The sequence below is a fragment of the Corvus hawaiiensis genome, chromosome 1 (genome assembly GCF_020740725.1).
Source record: "Corvus hawaiiensis isolate bCorHaw1 chromosome 1, bCorHaw1.pri.cur, whole genome shotgun sequence".
In the NCBI taxonomy this organism is placed as follows: Eukaryota; Metazoa; Chordata; class Aves; order Passeriformes; family Corvidae; genus Corvus; species Corvus hawaiiensis.
The window spans coordinates 50,205,798-50,232,727 of NC_063213.1; the positions used below are offsets into that span (position 1 = coordinate 50,205,798).

Sequence of the window (26,930 nt, forward strand, 5' to 3'; positions counted from 1 at the left end):
AAATTGTACTTGCTGGCAGTTTTTTGAGATTTATTCTGGGAATTTCTTGATTTGAAGCAACCAAGACAAGATTGTAGCACTCAGCCTTACAGTGCAGAGCCAAAACTCTTCCAGGCACAGCTGCATGAGCCTTTCTGAATTTAATTTTTAAAGGGCTTTAGAATAGGCAGAGAATGGAGTCTCTGAAGTTCAGCAAAACAGGCAGTTGCCTGAATCAAGATTCTTTATGCCGTTTGTGAAATCTGAGGTTAAGATGCTGTTCTCTAATTTACCAGAAGTGTCAGTAAGGATCTTTTTTCCTTAAGTAAACTGTCTTTGATTTGACTGAACTGAAATCTGAAAAAAAAATAATAAAGTTGTTCCAAATAGAAGGAGATTTGCAGAAGGAGCCTTTGAGTCCGTGTATCACTGCACACAGGCATGCAGCTGTGTGCAAACATATGCCTGCCTGTGCCATGAAATACGGAAGAATTTGGAAACAATCCTCAGGTGTAGCACCTTTTATGATGCTCAAATATTAATGCAAAGTGTGGCTGGCAGTGTTTTCCACCTGCAGTTATAACACAGCCAGGTTACAGGGTAAAAAACATGATAGCAATTTATTTTCCATGGTGCTTTGACCCATGGGCCTCTGTTGGCTGCTGCAGCTTTCACCAACACTGACTAAACCTCACTGAGAATTCTGACTGTTAGCTTGAGTACAAGGGTCAAAATCTCACCCCTAAAGACTAAAAGATAAAACTCGTAGACTGGACTGCTCTGTTTTTTATGGAACTTGAGCTGTAGTGATATTTTTCTAAAAAAATCTTTGCCAAAGTATGTATACATGAAAATGTATGCATACGTATGTCACTTCCTGAATATTGTTCTCCAAAGAATGGCATATTTTTGCTCCAACAGCAAAGTAATTGATGAAGTTTAGATGTTTAGAAGATTAGCTGCCAAAGCCTGTTTTTAGTTAAACTGCTAATAAAGAAAATAGTTCTAGGTCTTCCATGCAAGAGTTTTGGTGTGGGTGCCCAGAAGGTACAGTGATGTATTTTTTTTTTTCCTTTTTTTTTTTCAAATGAACAATCTTCTTCCCTTGAAACTGCAAAACCTGACAGCTGCTATTCAAAGATAATATGAAACAACGCTTCACATTCAGGGAAATATTCTTAGCACCAAAATAGCTCTTGTTAACATTAGTACTGTCTGTGTGAAAGATCAAGACAGCAGGGACATTCCACCTATTAAAAAAATCACTGTTACTCAAAAACAGGTATGTGAATCTCATGAACGCTCATCTCAAATTTGGGAAAAAAAATATATGGTGTTGAGAAGCTTTAACTGAAAATTATAATTAGTTTGATGTCTGAGTCCTGAATATAATGTCTATATTTTCAACATATGATTTTTTGCATTTTATTGGGCAATTATCTGCTTTTTTACACATAATACTGTATCCCTTGTTTCAGGGAGTGGTGTTTAGCCGTATAAATAGCTGGGATTAACTGCATGCCTAAATACTGAAGTGGAACTACTTGCATAAGGAGCTACCACTCAGTGAGAATAAAACAGAATTGGGTGTAGAATTATTTGTTTATTACTCATCAGACAGAATTACTTGACCACCCAAATGGAGTCCCTGAGGCTGTATCTGAAAGCCAGCAGTTAAAAAACCCAACCAGATTACATTCTAATAAGTGTTCTGTACAGTGGATTTTTAATTTAGTTTTGTTCTGGAGAGTTTTTTTACAGTTTATTAATGACGGGGTTGAGAAAAGAACATTTGAACTTAATTAGTGATGTAAGATAATTCATATAATTACAGTATGAAGAGAAGCTAAAATATCTCAGTACATACAGTGGCTGTATTTATTCCCACAGTAATTAGCCCACATATAAAAGGACTTTTCAGACCAAATTCTTGAAGTTAGTGACAAATTCGGATAGCTTTCTAAAGCTATGAGAACCTCACTGGCGCCATCCGACTTCCTCTGAAGTCAATGGAAATTTTGCCTGCAACTTCATTTGAAGTAAACAATGAGATAGTTTGGAAAACAAGATGAAAATGTTGCCATTAGTGAGTAATGCAATCTGGAATCAAACTGTTAGAGAGTCTCCATGTTCTTCAATCTCCATGTAAGTATACAAAACAGAACTTCTAAATTCTTTCTTTTCTAGGAGTGCTAAGACAGCAGTGTGTAGTACATTCACACATGGGAATCATTAAGCAAAGGCCCATGCTGTTGTACCCAAATCTCTGATTCTGCATTGCAGCCTTTTTGAGCCTGATGTGTCTCATACATGGCCACAGATGTGGCTATTCAAAGCCTAGAACTGTGCAGCGGTCTGGTAAAACTATGGTTGCGTAAATTGATTTCTCCTGTTGTTAAAAGAACTAGAAACAAAAGTCATAGGTTTTATGATCTTAAATGTTTTCCTAGGTAGCTTTGCAGTAACCTGAACAAAGAAAAGCTATGGTCCACAAAATTTTGAGAGTATTCCTTGGAATAAGCATACACACAGAACATGGGATTAATGCAATTAACAACACAATTTTTCAGAGTGAAAGGACTTTTCTTTGTAAGGTATAAAGGGAAAACATTTTCCCACACAAGATCCCTTGTTACTCAGAGAGTGAAAAATGCTCACATCAGGATAGAAGACAGGCAAAAACATGACTGGCATGGAGTTAAATCCCCTGTGAAAGTACTTTGGGAAAGGTCACTTCAATAAGTGCACAATTGTGCAAGTAAGGATTTCATCCACTAGTCTGCCATGGTTTCTCTGAATACAACAGTGGTTCAGTTTGAATCTATTGTGCATATATCTGAGTTCTGCACACTGGATGTCAAGGCTTTCTCTTCAGACAAAGCTTTATTGTTTATTAAAATGTTTCATAAGTCCTCGTTGTGGGAGCAACAAACCTCTCCTCCCCACCAAAGCCAGATCCCGTTCAGAGCATGATTTGGAATGCATGTCCTTGTTAATTTAAAGTACAGAATAGCCTCTCTGTGGTCTGTGCTAAAATCCATCTGAATGCAGTATCTTTCCCCTAAGTTTAAATGGGCCATGATGTTTTGTGTCAAAATAAAAGCGTACACTGACCCTGACACTCTGCTCTGGCCAAACCATTTTCTGCCTAAAAGTGGAGGAGGATTTAGAAGGAAAGAATATTCTTGTCTACTTCTTAGTCTACCTTTTTTTGCCCATCGTATAGGTAAGTACAACCTTATTCAGGGCTCTGCTAAATTTTGCTTCTCTGTGTTTTCTCCAGAAGACATTGAAGCAGAGGAATCTCCCCACACATTGGATCTACTGTAAGCATCATTAGTGCAGGCCTTCTATACTGGGTCTGTCAAGTAGACAAAACAGAGGTATTGTGCTCCTTCTTCTTTGTCTGGGATTTTGCTTCTTCACAGCACCAGAAATGTTACAGAAGCTGTAGTATAGCAGATTTAACCCTCACATTTTCTCAGTTTTAATCTTTTAAGTAGAAATGTGAAGCATTTGGTAGAGATATGATTTCATCATAAATCTCCTGTAATTACTTAACAGTGATTCTTAAGACTATTTTCATTGTTCTGGTAGCCTAAAATCTGTTATGATGTTTTTACTTACAGTACTTAGATATATTAACTCATGAGTTTTAGATTTAAATTCTTGTTTCCACTGGTAAATGAAATTTATTTATGGATAAAATTATTTCACAGGGAATCAGAAGCTGTAGAGTGGCTAAGAAGGCTTTTATTTATTGTAGATACACAATATCACACATTTGTATTGAATCACAGTCTACTGACTCCCTTACTACTTACTAAGAGAACTGCAATTAACACTGCAGCCCACGGGTTAAACAGGTCCCTTACTGCTGGAGAAGTGGGATGTATAACCTCTTGGGTAAATGGCATTATAATTTTAAATGTTACAAACATTTTCATGGTATTTAAAATAACTTACTTTACCTAAAAAAATTATTAGGAATCTTGATTTCGCCGTTTTCCAGTCTTTTGATCCAAACCAATTCTGTATGTGGCTGGGGCTTTATCATATTATCCTGTCACCAGGACCCTTACTCAAGACAAAATAATTTCCATTTTTATTTATTTGGCAGGGGGCACAAGAGCAGCAGAAGGTGAGGTAGGAAAAGGTAGGAAAAATGTAGCAAAAGGACAAATAGACTCCCTCAGTGGCCCATTCCATATGTTTTAGGTCAAAAACTTAAACAAAATATATAGGAGAGCAGGATAAGAAACTAAAAATTTAACAGTAAAGTGCATCTTGGATAAATGTATGAAACAAAGGATCCTACTCTTTCTTCCTCAGAAGTGTACTTTAAACATAAATATAAACCAGCATTTTTCATCTGAAAAACCTCAAACCCCATTGCAAGCACATTCCAAAATAACTCCTGGAGTGAACAGCCCAACATAAACAACAATGGCCCACAAAAAGCATTTTTGGACCATTGATGAACTTTCCATTTTTCTTCAAACTGACAGCTCAGGAGAGCTTCCAAGCATGTTGGTATGTGCAGCTTATCAGCTAGAGAAGGAATGCTGCCATGTATCCTATCAAAATGAGAATGCATCAGCCTCAGCTCCCCAAAGTCACTGATGGGATGTATGGAAACTGTCCATCCCTGAAAGCTTGCACACCTCAGCACAGATTGCTGCCTCTCTGGCAGTGCTGTGTGACCTTCCAGTTCAGCAAATGTGTGAGGCACTACTCGCTAGTGTGGGAAAGCAACGTGCTGTGCTCTCTCCTGAGCTGCCACATGGCAAAAGGGAAGATTACTTACAGGATATCTTTTCATTTTTTAATTTCCCATATCTCAGCTGTAGGATCACTCTCTCATGTTTGTTTTTATCCCAAGAATTACATGGGTTTTGATTGAAATTAATAGTTTTCACCAAAACCTTTTCCTTGTGCCTTGCAGGAGGCTGTTCATATCACCTGTTTTATTTTGATGGCTTAATCACTTGAGTGTTAAACACTTGCTGCTTTGCTAGACTGGGATTTGTCTGGCTCTCTGTTTTTTTCATCCTTCTATTATCTAATAACATCACAGGACAGACATGAATGTGTATGTGTATGAGTAAGTACGTGGGCAACCTGGGTGTGGGAATGACGCACTCTCCTGGTGTCAGTGGGAAAATGGTGTTTTACTTTTAGTAGTTGTTTCCTTGGACGTGAATAAACTTCTTAGTGAAATATGTGCCCTTTCTGCCCTGCAAACCGTGGGTGGATAACACTCCTCATGCTCTTAGCATGGAGGGTGCTGAGGAAGCATATCTGAGGGGGAGTTGACTTTGTTTTGGGCTTTTGAGTAGTGTTTCTGCCTTTGTTTGGGAATCCAGCTGATACTGCCACAGTTCCTTCTTCCTCTACATGCCTGATTTCCTTCTGACCTTTGCCTGGCCATAGGAAGGAGAGGAAGGGAGTGGCAAGAGAACTTCATACCCAGAAAACATTTAATAAATCACCACAGCTTTCTTTTCTTCATTGCGTCCATGGAAACATCCACAAAATGAGAATCTGCTCAGTACAAACATCACAGGAATCTCCTCCTCCTGTACAGTGTATATAAAGTGGGTGTTTTAAAGGAAAATTAAGGGTCCATAAAAAGACTGTTTAACAATCACTTAACATCTTCCCCTGAAAAATTCAAGATGATATGCTTTTTACCTTTTTAGTAAGGCATAAGATATTTGATGAACAAAGGAAGATTTTGTGCAGGTGTGATTTAAAACTCTTTTTGTAAGCATTTTCAATCAAATTCCTTGTATTTAAGAAGGCTTAAGAAAATACAATAAGAAATTAATATTTACTGTGGGATTTATTAAATGAAATGCATTCAGGAAAGCTTCAGCCTAAAAAGTATTGGAGATTATAAAGGTGAGATTCCAATCTGAGCATAACTTTAACTGATGTACTGAAAGAGCCATGTGCGTGTCCAAAACACACAGCATAAAAAGCCTTCATGCTGCCTTTTCTCCCTTCCACTCACCAGCTCTTTCCTGATGACTGACATATTGCAACATTCCCATTTTGCCCTGCCAGGTATCAGCCACCCCCCTTCCTGTCAGGGACTGCACCCGTTCAAACAGAGCTCCAAGTGCTCCACTGTAATTAATGATGACAGATTTCAAAGAGAAGGAGGGCCTGGAGGATAGGCTCTGACTCTTAAGCCTTTTGGCTTATTTATGCAGGACGTTCTTCCTCACCTACTTCTCTGACAGAAGGGTGAGTCATGCTCATATTTATGTCCATAACATTGCCTAGCTAAGCTGCCTCATTAGGTTCAGTATGGCAACACACATACAGACATTTTGAGACTGTAGACAGAGCGTTGCAAGCCTTGACTATGATGTAAATATCCTTTTCAACATCTAATTATATGTCTTGATCTAGAGTGAGACTCCTGTGTTATTTGGGGCTTCTAAGTGTAACTACAAATACCTCCAGACAGTAAAGAACATGGATATCTCCTGGTCTGGCAAAATAAAAAAAGGAAAGAGAACAACTCACCGCTCTACCAATTCAGAGTTAATCTCATATTTCTGGGAAGTAAAGATGGCTAAATATGAACCGTCAAGGCCATATGCTCCTAACACATGTGTTGCTTCTCCATCTAGCTGCCAAAAAACATGTCTGTGTTTGACTCTAATAGGTGCTGGAATAGTTTCTTCAAAGACTGAAGCATCTCATATGAAGTCTTGAGGATAACAGTTTTGCCAGATCTCAAGATAATAGAGAATCAAGTCAGGACAGCTGGACTCTTCCTCCCTCAGAGCCACTGGGATAGCAATTTCTGATTCCGGTAACAGGGGAGTAAGTTGAAAATTTGCCATCTCTCTCTAAACCAGAGAATTTCACCCTGGTGACACTACATTAGGTACACATAACATTTAACTTATCTCAGCAACAGTGCCTTTGTATTCTGGTTTGAAACTTGAGGTTGCCAAGGTTTTGTGTGTTGTACAAAGCTGTGGGAAGGGAGTTAAAAGAACACTGCAAATATTTACTATAGGCTTTTCCAGCAATTAAACTTTATATTAGTCCCTCCTTCCTGAGCAGTGTCAGATTATAAAGGGCCTGAAGTTACATACTAGCACTGCAAAAGGCAGAGCATGGGTCTTTCAGCCATACATACAGGCTAGGACTTAGATAGAGGTGGTGAAACCAGATAGAGGGAATACTTTTTTTGGTCAGGAATATTATCCTGTATGGCAATGCCTGCCTTACAGCGAGCCTTTCTGCTTCAAGAGTTAAATTCCTATCGCAGAAATGAAAGCAGAAAGAAAGCTCCCCTTTATACAATGGCCTTTCTAAAAGTCTGGCGTCCCAAGCTAAACAGTGCAGCATCTCTCAAGGACTGGAATCAAAACCAGAAACAAAACCTGGGAAATTTTGTAATATATTTAATTATACCATACTAGCATTAAGATAACTGTGTTCAAGACTATTTTTTCCTTTATATTTTTATATTTTAGATTTAATAAATTGAATTGTTGTTAATCAGATTTTATATGGACTCTTGAGGCGTAAGGGGGAAAGTGAATAGTTTCTTGAGTGAGATCATGTTATGAGATTATGTTCATCATCTCTGAGAACACAAAGCAGATCTTTATTATATTCGCTGATTAGGATGAGGAAGGGAACAAAACATGGAAGAAATGAGATTATTTCTAAGCTATTTGTACAAGGAATGGAAAGGCAAGGGCAAAGGAGTTCTTGCTGGCCCATCACACCACAAAGCCAGGTCCAGAGCACTCCTGGCTCCACTGCTCTGATGTCAGAGGCAAATAGATTTGAACAGGCTATGACCACAGCAGGCAATAACAGAGAGTGCTTGTACAGGAGAACATGCTACCCTTCCCTCCACACTGTTCTGGCACAACACAATCCCAATGCCTCTATGTCTCTGCCTTGTAAGCAAACTTAGGCATCATCTCCCCTATTCACTTCCCAATAAACCCACAGTTTTTCTCCAAAAAATACTGTTACAGAAGATGCAGTGTCACTATTTACAATATTCAGAACATTTAAACTAAGAATAGTCAAGGTGGCAAAGGTTTTGCCCTAGCCAAAAAAATCAGTGTATTTTTCATGTCATCTTAATCAGCTTAATTCTACCCTTTCCACCACAAAAATACATTTGTTGAAGAACAGCTTGTCTATTTACTTTCTTTAGAATTACTCTCAGCTATCAGTGACACCAAACCTAAATTATTTTTTGCCTAATGAAGTTAAAGCTGCTGCCTAAGGCATTAGTATACAGATGGCTTGACCGTTCAGAACTGAAATGCCACATCAGCTGCTGAGAGATTTTAGTGCATATATATATTTTTTTAACAAGTTGTCTGTAAAAAGAAGCCATATGAAAGAGGAATGTTATTTTTAATTTTTACTATGGTTTCTTTACTTAGAATCAGACTTGATAGAATCTTGCTTTATGATACATACAAAAATTTCTTGTGATACCTGCAATGGGATGAAAAAAACCTTCTCTCAGAAACCTCTCAGGACTAGCCTCTAGGCTCTAGGACTACCTTTCTAGGACTTCTGTTTTCAGGTCTGGCAAACACCTCTACTTATTCTGCTTTGCTTGCTTGTGTAGGGACCTCAGAGAAGGAACTTTGTGTTGGTAATTAGGATTTGCTGTGTCCAACAAGAGGAGAATATTGTACAGTAGCATTAACACAACCTGGTCATAGTGGTTGCTCACAGTTCTTCCTCCATTACAGCTTTAGGGCTGATGTTTTCCATGCTCTTTCTCTTCTGCTTTTCAACACACATATCTTCTTGAACTCACTACTGGCATTCTTTATGTGGTGCTGCATCCTAACAGTAGAAGCTAAAATTTTAATATTGTCAATGGCATGTCATATACTCACAGTTTTCAGGATTTTAAAACCAGTGACTTGAAACATGAAAGTTCCTGACAGAACAGTGTGCTTCCAAAGAGTGCTCTCTCTGTAAAAGAGGTTCTTTCCACTTAGCCTGGTCCCGTCCTCTCCCTGTTGTTCCAAAATCTCTTTCTCCTCATGAGATCTGTCCTCACTTATGCTTACATTCTCTATTATATCTAATTATAATAATATAACCACGTAATATAATAATATCTAGCTACAGTTGTACATCAAACAGAAAGCTTTTTGTAAAAGAATACAAATTTTCAGTGCAATAGAGAAATGAAAACACAAGCTCACTTGAAAGAAAGTAATATTTTTGCTTTGTTAGCTATGCTTATCTACTAGTACATTTAATGACTTATTTTTTTATAGTCTGGCATTAGATTGAGGTGTTTAGCAAGCAAGTTTTTGTTTCCAAAGTTCAACCAAAGTTATACCAAAGTTAGTTAAAAGAACACTGCACACTCTAGTATTGAATAGAAAAGTTGAAAGTACTTAATCACAGATACATCTTGGCTGAGAAAAAAAATTATTTGAATAAATATCTATTTGTTGCATTCCTTCTCCTTGTTCTGGATTAAAAAAAAAATATTAGTATGCTCAAGGACAAAATCATATAGGTTTGGTGAAATCAAAAGGAAAAAAAATTACAAAAATTTTCACCTAAAAATTATAGGGTGAGAAAAGAAAAAAGTTTAACTCAAATAGGGGGTTTTTTTGGTGAATGAGAGTTTTCAATCTAAATTTAGCATTTTATTCAGAAGCATCCTGCTCTTCTATAAATGACTGAGACTGTGTACACACAGGCCTTCCTGAATGTGATGTTTACTTGCAGATGCCAAGAGGTCCTTCAGACAAATATCTAACACAATATTATAGAAAGTGGATGCAAAACTAACTGTTGTTGTCAAGGACAGCCAGCTGGCCCCCATGTGTCCAAGCCAGAGAGAGATTCAGACTTGAGGGAAGCTGATGGGAGGTCCATCCTTCCCAAACTGCTAAGGCTGTGAACATCTTAAAAATTCCTCTGAGAGTGGTTTTGTTTAGAAATTCAAGAGTTTAAGATTTGTGCTCTTAATATGTCCATGAAGTAACTGAGCCCAGAGTGTCAGCACAGAGTGTAAGCCCTCTGTGGAAGCCAAATTAGATTTAAGTGGTTATTAAGCACAAAAGCTAGAAGCTGTTTCTTGAGTGGTGACAACACAAAGCAGTAAAGGAAATTAGGTCACAGAGAGCTGAGATAAGGTTTTGACTTGGAAGATTCTCTATTCAAGGCATAAAAAATAGATCTGTTTTTGGGAGTGGCTGAGAACCTGGAACTGCAGCTCCAGGAAACAGCAGGGCAGCCCTTGAGGAGGTCGGACCCATAAAGTACCACACATTTTGCTGTTATGCTTTGCTTCAGTAGTAGCAGAAGTTTAAAAATATCTTTGTCTGTATTTTTGTCATTGAAGTTTTCTGCAAACAGAACTAATTAAATCTCCATTTCCCACGTTCCAATGCAAAAACAGAAGCACCAAATTTTTAAGGCACAGAGATACCAAGCTTGGTTGTAAATGCTACAGTATACGTTAGAGAGCATTTTGTTGAGACCTTACCAAACAAGAGGCATCTGAGAAAATATAAGGTGGCAGAGATGTTCAGACCTTAGAATTCATTTGCTTCTCCTGTGAGAAAACTTTCTTTCCCCTTTCAGAGCTCTAAATGTGAGGTGAAATTTAGTAAGATACAAACAGTATTTTTAAAAATGAGATATCTGTGTATAAATCCTTGTCAGTATCACTATCTTATCACTAGCATTTTGTAGAGATTTTTAAAACATAACAACTTAAGTGTAGTTCTTGTCCTATGTTATTTACTTTATTTCCCTGACTAAATTTACTGCATTTTTATTTTTTAGTTTATTTTTATTTCCCCATTTAATTTTTTTTTTATAGCAGGGTATTCTGCTTCAAATTAGAACTCCAAAATCACTTGGAATTGTCAATGGTATTGAGAACAAGCCACTGAACAAACCAAAACTGTTATGGACCTACTTAGCTAGATGGCATTGCATGGTCTGGATGTAAATGTTTCTGTCCCTGGTGGAAGTGCAGGAAAAGGAATGTCCATCATGTTACTATTTTTAATAGAGACATTTTACAGCTGCAAAGAGAACCTTGGAAAGCAAACCCCCAGTGTCTTGGATCTGGATGTCAGAAATAACCTGACCGTAATCTCACCCACTGAATCTAAATATTTCTTGGTGATGATCTCCTTAAAGAGCTCTTCTGTAGTATCTGATCCTGTTACTACAAACTCCAGAAACAGTCAACATTTCAGTCAACAAATAGCTATTAAAACATAGAAATGTAGTGTTTCATCTTCATGCAGTTATCTTACGTTTGAAATCATTGCTTCTGTGTCAAAGTAATTAAATTTTTTACTGGAAGTATGTTTGCATTTGATGCTCCCAGTTTTTATTTAATGTTGCACTTATATTCTTAATAGTTATTATAGTAATAATCATTAACATGTTAATTGTCTCTTTCCTTTTTGAAATTTGCATGTTTTCAAAACTTCTGTGACTTTTAAAAAAAATAGAAGTAAAAAAATCCTCCCCAAATGGGGAGGGAACTATCTTCTGCTACATTGGCAATATTATATTATAGTTTTTTATATACTGTATTGCATACAGTAAGCTGAAACCGGCTTTTTATATTCTGTCACAGCTAACTGTCTTTAGACTTCAGCTTTTCTCTTCCCTTCTTACAAATCTCTCTCTATTTCTTCTTTTTACATTGCACCTTTTACCGGCCTAGTGAGATGGAGGTGGTTTGTGTCTGACTCATCTTCTTCATACACATCCTTCAAAGCAAGGGGTAATTGCTTCTCTTGCTTCTCCATCACCTTCAGCTAGCTCTGTGCCTTCCAAGCTGCTGTTCTGAATATTCTCTCCGTTTCTAACATTAGCCTTACCCCCATTCCTGATTTACATCATTTTCTTTGGGCTCCTGCATGCCGTTCTAATTTTGTGCTACATGCCATCTGCTCACTTTCCCTCTGTCTGCAAAGCCAGGTTTAGTGAGCTTTGTGAGATCAGTTTAATCACTAAAAAAACTGTGTAGTCCAGCAGTAAATGTAATATGTATTCCAGAAGACCTACAAACAAGTTTTGCTTGGCACTCACAGCAATGAGGTAAGAGGATAAAAGGAGTTTGTGGTCACATTACCAGACCACCAGCAGAGAGTTATGAGAAAGCTAGACCCATTTTAATTAGGAAAAATATAAAAAGTTTACATGATAGTCATCGTTCTGGTCTACTATGAACCACAAGCTGTAATTATAAACTCTTAAGTATGAATTTTCTTAGCTTTATTCCTGGATTTTAATATCACTGTGTGAAACAAAAGTTGAATTTCTTTAGGTTGTTCAAAGTATGCCTTTGTTAAAAAAACGTTTTTTCCAAAAAACCCTGCTGGAGATTAGACTTGATAATCTGCATGGTCTCCTTTAACTCTAAAGTTGCTCCATAACATGATATACATCTGTGCAGTATAGATTTTTAAGGCTGATTTCTATGTAAGTAGAACTGTACATCTTAAAAATTGAACCCTTTTTCTTCTGTAAGGGGTGAATTTGAAAATTCAGCATTTCTCTGAAACGGTTAAGTCCTGAGAAGTAGTTTCATATTTGATTTTTACAGTGATCTTATGATAGGATGCACTGTTGCTTATTCTGATTGAAGGTGATTTCTTATGATGCAGGAGTTAAAGGAAATTTTTTAGCCATGTAGTCCAATATTGCAATGACAGGATCAAACTTTTGCTTTGGGGACTTGCTCAAAAGATGATGAATTTGATAAAAATAACCTCAAATAGCACAGTCTTGAAAACACAGCTTTAGAAAGCTGAAACTATCACGTAACTAGTTGGTATGATTCTGTGGCGTGGTGCCACACCTTGCTCAGTCGTTAGTAACCAGCTTGGGTTCCAGTAGGAATGTATCTCAATAAACATGATGCGGTACATGAACTAATTAGCCTCAAAACTGGGCTTTCTGACAACAGTGGATCTGCCTTTGCTTTCTTTGAAACAATAACCATTTGGCCATCTTCTACTTAGCAAAAGCATGGACCTATGTTTTCTAAGAGATGTGCCATCTCTTCACCAAGTACATCTACACCATAATCTAGAGGAAAATATAAAGGAAAATCCAAAGCATTATTACTTTGGTAGATATAACACCGGAAACAGCGGAACTGGAGTAAACTTGGAGTGGAAAACTGGCTATTATATGTAGGAGAAAACTCCCCTGAAGGTGAGGGAAATGCCTTGCTGGGGCATCACTATTGGATAGCCTTTCTCATGTACCTGTTTCTCATGCAGTGGCTGTCATGATACTACACTGCCCATCTTTAATTCAATAATTCAGTGATTTGGCCACTCATGTGAATGTGAGATAACCAAACTCATTTCCTCCTACTGCTTGCTGAATTTCGAGTCTTTTCTATCTTCTAAGCAAATGCACTGAGCTTGTGATAATTCTATCAGTGTATATAACTGCAGAGGAAGGGACAGGCAATGGCTGAAAGGAATAGAACTCTTTCGTGGAGGCTGTTTTATTTCAATTAGACATTCGTGGTCTCAGAAAAGCGACTTCTATAAAGATGCTCAATGTCAGAAAATTCAGAGAACGGGGAAATCTGAATTTCCTTCTGCCAAAAATCACTTAGGTTATTTTACAAGATGGCACAGGTTCAAGAACAGGGACTGAGAACCATGTGAGGAAGGCTTTTATTCAGGATGCTCCAGTCCTTGCTCAGAAAGTATGTACTCAGTCTTCTGTACTGGGTGTCCTGAAAAAGGAAGGCTCTGGATGACCTGCTTAGTCTGGTGCCATCAGCACTTTCCATTGGTAGCCACATTCCTGTGGCTTTTCCCACTGGTGCTTTCTCTGCTGTTGATGGGTAGGATTCTTTAAAGTAACCTGGGCTGTTCCTCAGTCTGACTGGGAACTTAATAAAGCCCTAGGTGCACAAAAGGAAAAAATGGATTTTTTCTGAATGATGTTTCAAAGTAAGATTTTTTTGGTTTTGCTCATGTACATTCATTTCTGCTCACAACCAAGATAAACTGCTAAAAGCTAAGGGACTGGTTTAAATTGCTTTTCTTGAAGAAACAGAAAAATGAATTGTCTAAGGTAAAGAAATTGAATCCTAAGACTTACTGTTTAAAAATTTCATCCTTGTCATGACTAATAATTAATTTCAATGACTTGTCCGGCAGACAAGACCAGTAATTCTGAAAATGTGTGGTAATCCAATGGCTGTCTCTTTCTTTAATGTTTTTCTCTGCTTCAGGTTAAGGAATTAACATTTATTTTGAAAATAGATCTTGCTTCCTTGAGTTGTCCTTGGAAGACAGTCCCGGGAAGAATTAGTGTTTTACATACTTAAAGTATTTCTTAAATCTTTAATTGTTTCCTTACGCTTCTGGCCCCATATGTGATCTGTGGTTTTACCTCTCTTATTTACATTAGCCAGAAAACAGATCTTATTTTCTGAGTTCATTCGTTTATGTAGCTTTGGACAAATTTAACTGGATAGCTGTAGTCTGACCGTAGGAAACACCATGGAAATTATTAGTCTAAAATTCACTAGTCCTGATCCCCTCATTGAAAGATTAGGGAGTAATCTCATCAAAGTCCAAAAGCTAAATGTTGTTGGAAACATTACTTATAGGAGTAAAGTTTGCTGGTTCCTTATCTTAATTTCTGAAGGTGGCATTTTCTCTTCACCCCTTTTTAAAAAATTTCTTAATATTACAGCTCTGATCTCATCTGGTCCAAACTGAAATCCTTCTATAAAGTCAGTTAGACTGATTTAGACCAGCTGAGCCACTCACCTCTTTTAATGTCCAGACTTTGTGCTTGTTCTCTATGTTTCCATCTGTGTGCTCCTGTGTATGACAGCCTCCAACAGCTCACTAAAAAATACTTAATTTTTTGTGCTTTACTCACATAAAAATCCTTGTGGATGAATTTCATTAACATAATGTAGAAAATTCTGAGACTTTCTGACTAGAAGAAACACCTTTGCATCAAGTTTCAAGCAGAGCATTGTATACCAAACTTGTGTCCACCTTGTAAACTCATGGGGTCTACCAACGATCTTGGTTTCTACCAGACCATAATTCTGTGGTCCGTAACACAAACTTTTATTCTTTTGGATTGCTTATTATTATAAATTTGATAGAGACATGTCAGAAAAAAATTCCAGATTCTACTGGCCCTCCTGGCAAACATTGGGATGTCCACTCTGTCATACCATGGGGCTATTTTGGAATGGCTTACCTAAGACTTACCCTGATGTTAGGAACCTCAGCTGCTTTCCTGCATGGAGTCCAAAATATTTGTGAAAAAGGAGTTAGTGCACATTTTCAATAATTATGGAGAGGTTTATGTGCAATATCTATCTATCTATGTATCTATCTATCTTTCTATCTATCTATCTACCTACCTATCTTTCTCCCTAGAAGAGAAAATCATATGTTGATATCTATATATATCTCATGAGCTATATTATAAAGATACATATTACTGTATTTGTAAAACACTTTACTTTGAATTATACATCCATACATAGTTTTGGGACAGAAACCAACGCTGAATAATTTTCTGGTAGATTTAATACTCTTGTAATTTAGAGAATGCAGAAAATGCACCTACTTTGTGTGCTTTATGTGTAATATTTCAGGAATAGTCAAATTGTGTAGTTTGTCACTTTGCCAACATTCTCATTCCTTGTATGTGCTCTAGGTAACAGTTTATGGATTCCTTACCCATATAACTTCCCAGCCTTACACAATGTTGTTTCCTGTGTTTGTGGGCCAGCTAACCCTTGATTAGAGAGACTTACAGAGTGGTTTTATGGCCCAGAAGGTATGATTTAGCATAACTAGAGGCAAAATGATTACTAAAATTTTGCTTGTCAGCATTTCTCTCTTTCAATCCATTTGTTAGATGCTTAAAAACAGTAGCAATTTTAATATTAAATGTCTTTGCCAAAAATCTCTGTAAAAAGAAGGTTTGTTGACTGGTTATCAGTTCAAGATATCTTAAAGAATTCAGAAATATTTTCATAAACATAAGCAATTACTATATTTTGGTTGGATTTTTATATCTTATAATTGCAGTTTATGAATAGTTTGATGGCTCTTAATTGCTCATTAAAAACACCATGAACACTGAAAGTACGGCGAACATTAATAAAAATTCTCTAAGTTTTTATGGTGTGCTGGTAACTTCCTAATTCTGTTGCTCTAAGGGCCCATGCTGTTTCTCAGTCCTATTAACTCTTTTATCCAGACATTTTTTCTTCATGATATGCACAAGAGTGAATTCTCATATGCATGCTTCCTCCCTGCTGAAACCACTTCTATAAAACAAGCCCAGAGAAATCCCAATTAACTCTGCAGCTAAATTTAGTAATAAAATACTTTAAAAAACCCTCTTACGTACAGAGAAATCTAGATCAGTCAGGTAGTAATTGATAGTCCAAAGAAATATCAAAGTGTGTTGGGTAAATTATTCATGTCTTTGAGTATAAAATGGGAAATGCTGGTTTGTGGTAATGCAACTATGAGCAGCTGCCTTGGCTTGTCAGAAATGCCTCTAATCTGCCTTCTTGAAGTCTATCTATGCTTTTCTTCCCCAAAAATGAGGCTTGAGAAACAGACAAACTTTAAAGCACTTTACAGGAAAAAACTTCTGATCATTAGCAGCAGCCATACCTAGTTTAAAGGACAAAGACTTTTAGAACTGGAATATATCTTGTCCTGTATGGAGATGGAATACCTTTAGCCTTTTGCTATATAACTTTTGCTCTTATCAGTTTGAAAAACCACAGCCACAGGGGAGATGACTGTTTCTAAACTACATATCTCTTTCTTGCAGCTGTACATATACAAGCTCTGAAACTTCTCACTCATCGTGATAAGTTTCTTCTGTGGGAAACAACAAGCAAGCTAGACACTGGACACTAGAAATAAAATTTACTGGACACTAGAAATAAATATGCCTTGTTGTGGCCAGATTTCAGAATAATTTAGATGCTTTTCAAAATTTTATCCATAGTCCCTCTCCCAGAATTTATTGAAGTCTCAGCCCTTAAAAACCAAACTAGTCCATTATCTCCTGCAAGGGTAAACAGCCAGAGTGAATCACATGCCCTGTTACATCCTTTAATGTCTGCTGACATGAGGCATAGTATCAAATAAGTCAGAGAGGCATTTTTATGTCATTTAACTGGATTTATGTACTTAAATAAAGGGGTTTGTTTCATCTCACTTTGGGTGTCCAGAAGCTGGGTGTTCTGAACTACACATCTGGGTGTCCCATCTATGTAGTCACTGGAGAAAAGAGTAGGATGACTTTGCTTCTGGAACTAGTGATTTATGGCTCCTGCCTTGAGATTAAATCAATTCTTTAAGGGTAAGAAACTCTTAAGGAATTAGGACAGTGACTTTAGCTATAAGTTAATTTTTAAATAGTGAAAATTACGTAAGATAAATCCTGTTCTCTGTGGCAAGCTCTGAAAGCAGAAGCTGTGCAAGAATTGTTTTCTATGAAAAAAATATTAACGGAATTGTAATCCCAGAACACCACATCTTAAGTCTTTGCTCTCATAGACCATTTGCATTTTTGTCCCTGACCATGGCATTTCACATTCTGAAATTATAATAACAGCATACGTAAAAGTATCTTGTGATACTTTGATTAAATGTACTATTCAATTAATCCTATACTGTTAATGTGACCTTTCACGAGATAGGGATGTAGAAGAAAAATAAGGTTACATAGTACCCTAGAAATTCAAAAGATCAGAGAGGAAAAAGAGGACTATTCTAAATATTTACTTGAAACACTCGAAAGCTTAGTTTTAACATTTAGATGGGCTATTTTATAATCATACTCAAAGGCTGGCTGCTTCCTCTCATTTCTTACCACTGATGCACAGTCCCCTCTCTTCTGTGCTGAGGACAAGCTATGCAGACAGGCATGGCAAGTCTACTGTACTTTTGACCTGCTAGTTGCCTTTGTTTCCTGTCTACCTGCATTAATTTTGGTTCATTTGTACAAGTCTTCATGTACAGCAAAAGAAATACAATCTCACAGTGTAGCTTCTGCCTGCAATTAAGTTGAATAATTAACAAATATTTCTCCTTCATTTCTTTATACAGCTTTTGCATGGAGAATAGATATAAAAAGCAAGAATAATGCCAGAGGTCTCGCTGTTCTAGGTCATTTGGCTTTCAGACTCTGAAGCTGGCCTCTCTTGGGAAGGTCTGAAGTCTTCCAGTGGAAGGCAGGAGGAAATGAAAACAACCCTGTGGAAAAAGAAGAGAGGAATATTTTTCCTTCCTTGCTGGATTATATTCCCTTAGGGCTCAGCAAAACTCTGTGCTGCACTGAATACGCAATAGATGGTTTTGCTATTGCTAATTCTGTGGTAATAACCCAGCAAGATAAAAAGCTGCCCATGTGTTTAAAATAGTCTTCCAAAAACACGTTTTAAAAATAAATGTATTCCAGAAGATGAACTGGAAAAAGACATTTTTTATATCCTAATTATAAAAAAAAATGTCAAAGCCTACATTAAAATTGATGTGAGTTTCTCTACTGAATTCAGTTAGTGTAGAATTTTAAGAAGCAATTCTTGAAAACTGTGCAGGAAATGTTTAACATTAATGCAGAAGCAGGTTCATGGCAAATCCAATTACCTGTGGACTATCTGCTTTTTCACAAGTGTGACAGAACCTAATGAATAACTACTGAATAATACATGCCTACATAATTCTGTTTGTCAACTTCATTACATCTGAATGTAGTAAAAGCTTTGATGGGTTTTCTACGTAAAAATCCTGGTATTGGTAGGTCTTTTGCTAACTGTCTATATCAACAAATATCAGTGGTACTATCTTCTCCTTTGGCTGTTTCCATTTACTTCTGTGATATCAGCTGTTATAACTTCTTCAGCAGTTTCTGCATTCCTTCTGTGTTTTGCTTTCCCTACAATCCATATGTGCATTGTAAATGCTTCTGTTAGTTTTCCCTTGATACCTTCTTCTTGTGGTTTCATGTGGCAACACATAGACAACTCCCTGTTCTTTTTTAACTTTCAGTAACAAATATCTCTAACTTCCCTTACTACTAAAGTCCTTCCACTCCTCTGCCTGCAGTATGTAAAGGTGTTTTCTTTCCTTTTTTTTCTCTGTAGACCTCACTTTCCACGTTTTTTATTGTGCAAGACATTGTGTACAACAAAACTGCTAATTATGGTTGGCTAAATATAATCCACCATCTGTGGAATTTCTGTCAAAAAGACGGGCTAAGCAATGACAAGCATAGAGGTGTTTAATAGTTATGTAAAAGGCATTAAAACAAAGGTGTTGTCTGGGTGTCTGTTCAGTCATGGTTATTTTAGAAAGTATTTTAGAAAGTATTTTAGATTTACATGCATAAACAAGGGGGAAGCCATCCACCATTGTTCATTGTTGATGGAAATGCATCCACAGTTAGCATTTTTGCACGTCAATCACTCTCTTTTGTATCCTTTTGTTATCAGTATTTTTTTCTGTTACTCTTCATTTTCTTATTTCATTGCTGTTTCCAGAAATTTGTTCTTATCTCAGCCCATGATCTTCACCTTTTGTGCCTTCAATTCTCAATTCCATCCCACTGCAGCAGGAAGGGGGAGTGAGAGACCAGTGTGTGGTTTGGGAGAGTCTTGGTAGGGGCACTGATTTGGGGCGCACAGTTCCTAGACCACAACACCTGACTGCATAAGCTGATGATAGTTTTATATGTAAGCAACAAAACTTGCAGCTGATGTTATTCTGTGATCAATTTATCATAATATTTGAGTGACTTTGGGATATACCAAAAGCTGAAAGTTGCTATTAATCAATATATTAAAACCAGATCTTTGTAAATACACCTATATTTTCAAAGGCTTTTTGTCATGTCATTAGTCTGTATTAATTACAATCACATGACTAGTGATCGCATCCCAGTTCAACAAATGAATATGATTTAATTTTAATTTGAACCATTCTAACATTTTGTTTTAAATAACAGCTTTTTGATCTCTGAGTACATTCATAGCATGCTAACAAAAAGAAAACTGTTACTCTAGAAAAATGAAATGTGGTTAGCTTTTCTCATATGGATGCAATAAAGACCACTTCTGGTGCCTTGACATTGCACAGCTGAATAGTTTTTGACAGGGAAAATAACTATAGTTTAGTCTGAGCTTTGGCAGTACTACAAGTTATTAAATATTTGCAGTAATCCAGTAAGTGAAACTTTATTATAGGCAGGTTGCTTCAAAGTGTATTATCTCCATAGTTACAGACATTTTCATCATGTTGGCCTTTTTCTATATGGAGGCACTCTTTGATTCTTTATTTTTATATTGTTTCATGGACTGATCAATGGTCTTTTGGAAGCTTTCAGTTTTCCTTATTTCTCCTCTTTTATAAGTAGGTTGAAGTTTTTCTGAAATATTCAGAACGGAACAGTCTGGCAAACAAAAAAACCCAAAGCTCAGAGCTGCTGTTCAAATCAAGCATATTGAAGCTCACTTGTGTTGGTTTTTTTTTCAATATTGAGTTTTATCAAGTTCTTTCATGACTTTATTTCACAAAAATAGTATCACTATGCATATGTTACCTTAGCTGTCCTTTGGGCTTCCACTACCACACATGATAGTTCATCAATCTTAATGCACTTCTCTCCTGCTGCAGTTGGGAATCTGCCTCAAAGTGCAGATATGGAAACTGAGACACCTGTGTGGGAGCACATGGAACCCAGCGCAGACGTGGGGACACCCGAGGGCAGTCCAGACACACGGGAGAGCTCCGGCACTGCCATGGGAATGGCCATATCAGAGCTGTTCTACCACATATAGGATCTCAGGGAACATCCCTGCTGAGGGTTGTATGGTGTCCTGCAGGTGCACCATCTGCTCTAAGTGCTGCTTTGCACTCTAGCTCCATGTTGGTAAACCCTATCTCCTGGCTGACAAGCACAGCCTCTGTTGCATCCCTTCATGACCTGCAAATCACCCGAGCTGAAGGTCACTAAAACACATGAAAGGAACCTTTTGTGTTGACCAATATTTGTTCAGGCCTGATTCAGTAAATCTTACAGGGTGGTCTCGACTAGGTGAGCTCTACTCTTGCTCCAGGCTCACATCTCAGGATTTGAAACAAATGCCTTCACACTTTGTAGAGGGAAAAATGAAACCTTGTTCTTCAGATTGATTGCACAGATAATGTGAGAAAGAGGAAAGGTCTCACATGATGGGACTATCTTGTTAAAGGAGGAGAAATCTGTGAATGAAGGTGAGACAACTGTGATTGATGTACATACATGATAAGAGTGACGAAGCATATTAAATGTGAAATGTCCAAATCATGGTGCTAACATATTTTACCAAGTTCTTCCCCATATAACCATATGTGTTTCCTAAATAACATTATTATCATTAATGTCTCTTTGTAGTGATGATCAATAGACTAATTCACTTGTAGAAGGATTTTTTTTCAATAGACATTTTTTCATTAGTAATTGCAGTTATTTTCTGTCATACATAAATGTAATATGAGGTGTTATTGAAGGTTAAAGAAGGAAAAGGTGAGGAATGATTAACTTAAAATTCCAGCAATGTTAGGTGAAAAGTGGGAAACAGACTAGAGAGTGATGGAATAATAATCAGAATAATTAATCAGAATAATATTATTTTTCAGAAACAGAAAATACGTTCCACCATTAGGTATTTTCCTCATGTTTCATAGAAGCTGATTTATTTTATACTAGAGAGAAGTATCTTCTGTATAAAAAAAGTAATGGAAAAAAAAAATTAATAAAATTGGACTGTATGCAGTGAAATAACCAATGCTGAAAAAGTTACTGACAGCCACAAAATTACTGTGCCATCTTATAAATATAATGAGTTAAATATGAGAAGTTATGTCATCTTATAAATGGCAAGTTTTATAAGGTAATTCTATATAATATTTTAAAATAATACACAAATAATCCATTCTGTTTCTTATGATAAGAAATTTGTTTCTTGAACCACATTAGTTTTTAGATTTATTCACATTGCCATGGACATGACTGGCATTTTTCACAATTATCTATGAAATAGATAATTTAAAACTTTCTATTTATTAGAATAATTAAATATTTTTCATACAGTGGACTGTTTTGTATAAGCCCAGTCTAAGTATCCTATTGTAAAAAAGACCATGTAATTTTATGCAGTCTACTGGGGCTTTTTAAAATTAGTTATCATGCTTACGATGCAAACGTACTCTTTTTCTTGGTAGTCAAGAGGGGTCAATATTAGCTTTCCAGAGTGGAGCCAAAAGAGCTTTTATTTGGTTGCAATTGTCACAATTTTGCAAAAGTCAATTAGATATTCAGTAGAGGTGCAGAAAATTTTACAACTGTGTCTAAATTTTAAGACAGTTGTTTATGTTTTCTGTTATTTTTAACAAATATTCATAAGAAAAATACTTAATAGTTTTGTAAATCCTTAAAGGATTTGTTGAGGGTACTAAGCACTACTCATAATACCACAAATCTAAGGTTTGAGTATTACAAAGGAAGGCACCACAGCAAGTAACACTTCTGTCAGATAGCTGGTAGGTGATAAATTGAGGGACTGGTTAGAAGAGGACAGGGCTAATTTTTATGGCAGTCATGATCGGATTTGAGGGATGCTGATCTCAGTCGTGCAGAGGAGCATGAGGGAGGGAAAGGTGAACCTTTGTACTGAGCTGTGAGCCTGGTGCCAGGTTACAAAGGTCAAACGTTTAATAGCACTCTTTCATTTTACAGCTCTATTCCATGTGTGAAGGCAGGCTAGGAATCCAGCTTTGATAAGGAAAAGGCAGAAACATACTTTGCTGTGCTTTGATTTTGGATGTTTTATGTTTCTTGAGTATAATACTATAGCCTTGAGAAGTGTCATGTTCCTCACTCAACAACCTAACATAGAACTGTGACCTAAACATCCATACTGCAGTGCACTGTGCTGAGGGAAAAAAGGAGGAATCAATTCCAGCTATTACAGTTGCTCTGGACTCCCTGGTGGTGGGCTCAGAGCCATTTTTCTATTCTGATTAGAAAAATTGCTTGAATCTACAGGAATTTCAGTGCTCTGTAGGGACTCTTCCGCACATTCAGATAATGTTCAGTTATAAAAACATAGTTCTCCATCAAACTTTATTTAACTAATACCATAATTAACTGTATAGGGTTTGGCTGAGGTGGAGTTAATTTTCCCCATATCAGCCCTCACAGTGCTGTGCTTGTAGCTAGTATTTGTACCTAAAAAGACGTTGACAACACACCAGTGTTTTAGCTGTTGTTGAGAAGAGCTCACAGAGCATCAACACGGTCTCTTCAACCTTTTCCCCTCAGCAGTCAGCAGGTAGTAGGCACAATTTTTGGAGGCAACATATCCAGGACAGCTGACCCAAACTGCCCACACGGATATTCCATACCATGTGATGTCAGCTCAGCAACAGAAGGTAAGGGAAAGGGGGAGAGGGAGGCATTTTTTATTAAGACATTTGTCTTCCAGAGAAATTGCTACATGTACTGAGGCCCTGCTTCCCAGGGAATGGCTGGACATTGCCTGCTGATTGGAAGTAGAAAATAAATCCTTTGGTTTTCTTTGCTTCTGCATGTGCAGTTTTTTCTTTTGCTTTATTAAGCTGCCTTTTATCTTGACCCATAAGTTTTCTTCCATCTTGCTTTCTCCTGCCCTGTCCTAATGAGGAGGGGAGTGACAGAGCAGTTTGGTGGGCAGCTGGTGTCCAGTCAAGGTCAACCCAACACACGATCTAAAATTGTGTTACATATGTTTATGAACTTCTACCCACTTCACTCCAGCTAAGACAAAAGCCACTCATAAAAGTTGCATCAAGACTAGAGAAAGGAAGTAAATATTGAAATCTTCAACTTACAGGTAGTAAACAGAATACCATGACAGGCGATGCTTCTTTGAAGGTCAGCCCAAATGATGGAATATATGAGCACAGCATGGAGCAGAAAAAAACCCACACAGAAGTTTTGTCCTTGGAATTGTAGCAAAACCCTGTTGGCTGCAGCAGCACCTACATTTTCTTTTTGAAGCTCCTCAGCAGTAGATTGGTGTTCCTATGGAAGACGTATACCCTGAAATCTGGATGGTCTCACCTTGAAATTAAGAAAAGATGTATGGGCTCTTGTTCTGCGTCATCCTGTAGGAGACCTCATCTCCACTCACACAGTGAATCCCGTGAGATTAGCAGCTGACTTCAAGACTTCTACTGATTTTTTTTAAATGGAATTACCATGAAAACCCCAAATGCTGCAGTCACCCTCCATCCCCCCCAGTGGAATTACGATGGTCCCATCATGTAAAGATAGATCACATGTTCATATGGGCCACAACCAACAATTCCTTTGTATTTTTTATGTTACTTAGCTCAATGGAGCTCCATGCTAGCTGATACTTCTCCAGATTAATGAAATATAAATATTTAGTCACAAGTAAAATAACTCTAGCATGTTATGATGTTCAATCGCATGTGCTTTTTTATCAGTTTCTCAAAAAAATGACAACTTGTGATCTATATCATGGGTCACATCTATAAGCAACAGGACATAGCTCTGTGAAAGTATTCAACACTTGTGCAAATAAGAAAAACTGGGAGCCTTTATGTTATATGAATGAATATTACTAACCCATATTTCCAATTAATTTACATTTTTTCCCCATAAGTTTATGAACACGTTATATAACCACAGTTAGTTTTCTACACTGACCTAATCTGTGACAATAGATTTACTCAGAGAAATGAATCCTTGCTCAATCTTACCATAGATCAGCCTGTTTATGGAAAAGAGAGGGAGAAAAGGAGAGAGGAAAGTGCAGCTGTCTTTGTGGCTGAGGACTCCCTTTGCTGTTATTGAAGTTGGCGCCACGTACTTTTATTTGCTAAAAGCTCTTTGACCTGCAGACTAAAACATGACTGTTAATAAAAGGTCATGAAACACATCTGAAATGGTAATAAAACAAGTGAGAAGAAACTGCAAATAAAACACTTTGTGAGAATCCTTTTTTCCCTTGATAAGAATGGACTGCTCTGGAAAAACTAAAACTGAGAAATATAATCATGTGAAAGAAGCGCATATTTTAATGCAAAAGCTTGTTCACTGACTAAATTTCCATGTCTCAAATCTTGACTAGATTTAAACTTTCTCAGGGGTCTACAGAAACAAGTAATTTTTGTTTATGTAAAGAGGAAGGGATTCTTTGCATAAGCACAGTGGTAATAGCTCTGGTATGTACTTCGAGGTCTGCAAAATTGCTCTTCCTGGGGAAAGCAGTTTATGAAATTTCCATAGCTAAGGCCAATTTGCACAATCCAAGTAAATGTCTTGGGTTATTCTCTGAGGTCTAAAGGGCTGAGAACACCCGACATATCACATTCTACCAGCACCAGTCATGGAGGCCCAGGGTAATGGGTGTCTGCTCTTGCACATCCTCTGAAGTCATCTCACTTCTGAATCCATATTTGTGCCCCATTCTCACAGAATTAGAATTAGTAATAATTATTCTATGTAATAATATAGGATTGCTCAATAACACAAAGGCTAAATGCAGAATGATTTCCAGGGAATCAGATGAAAATCTGCGTAATCTTTAGGGTGGTGGCAAATTCATACACAGTGGGTGTGGACATTTTTTCAGGACTTTGCATTATGTTCCTCACATTCAATACACACAAGGAAAGGATGGGAAGTATACAACTTCCCTCCCCACTACACAGCATTAAAAGACAAATATAGCTTCTTTTTTTTAACTTTGCATTAAGTGTTCAGCTTTCACCTTCCATATCGTCCAACAATCTGCTAAAATTTCCAGCAGCTACGTTTTCCAGGGAAGCCAAGTACAGGATGAGGTTTTCCAAAAGGTGAATGAAACAATTCATTGAAAATGTCAGTCAGAAGCCAGAACATAATTTTATTTGGTTTTTTTGATCCTTGTTCAGATTTCATATGATTAGCATGTGGCGAACTGTAAAATGAAGTGGAACCAAAGTGCCTGAAATAAATTTCACCTTGACCTGATTTCCACTTGACTGAATTTGTTGTAGTAAACTGGTGACACATAGTGGATAAACAGTAACACATGTCTGCACTCGGAAAAGGAGAACAGATGGTAAACACACTGATATAAGGGCTGTTACACAAGAGCTCTGTGTATAATTCAGAAAGGTCAAATCCCCTGAAAGACGAAACAAGTTTGATAAGGGAAAGGGATTCATTGACAGGAAGGAGTCAAGTGGGCACAACTGAAGCAGACAAGGCTTTTGCCTCCTCAGTGGCTTTCACTCAGAAAAGGCATCTGGCCACATCTGTCTTCTTATGTAAAACCACTGTCAGAGGTGTTATTCACTTGCTCTGAAGGCACTTTCTCAGAGGATAGCACTGCCAGTCCACTGGTGGAAATTGTACCTCTGTCCTAAAACCCATCTCTTCTGAAATAGTAAAAGCCATACTTTTAATGGTTTGGGAATATATTTTGACCTTCCAAAGACATTAATTCCTTAGATCTTGTCTTCTGCAGCATGGGTTATCTGTTCCCACTTGTGACCACAGCTGGCCATGACTGTTTTGGGTAAAGGAGTCTAAGCTGAGTATGGAAAGGCAACTGTCTTTGAATATCTTCACTAACTGCAAGTCCACTGGTGTGCAAGAAGGGTTACTGTCCTTGTTTCTCATACTGGGAACAAGCAATTTTTCCAGTGGCCACCTGGGGTTGAGTAGAACAGAGGTCACCCAGATCCTAAGTAAATTCCGTGCGCACTCCACTGCCTAGGTTGCCAGTGAAGGATTTGGTCAAGATGGACTTGCAAATGAACAGAGCTACTCAGCCTCACATACAGCTGAAGTAATCATGGTCAGCAAGAGCAAATAGG

At 37.4% G+C, this 26,930-nt stretch overlaps 1 long non-coding RNA gene across 1 annotated transcript; it reads left to right on the forward strand.

Annotated features, from left to right (window-relative positions):
- The first annotated feature begins 3,100 nt into the window (after positions 1–3,100).
- LOC125326173 lies at positions 3,101–26,096 on the forward strand. The gene is made up of 3 exons (XR_007203706.1): positions 3,101–3,205; positions 23,380–23,489; positions 23,930–26,096. It is a non-coding gene; the product is annotated as an uncharacterized LOC125326173 (long non-coding RNA).
- Positions 26,097–26,930: the final 834 nt, after the last annotated feature.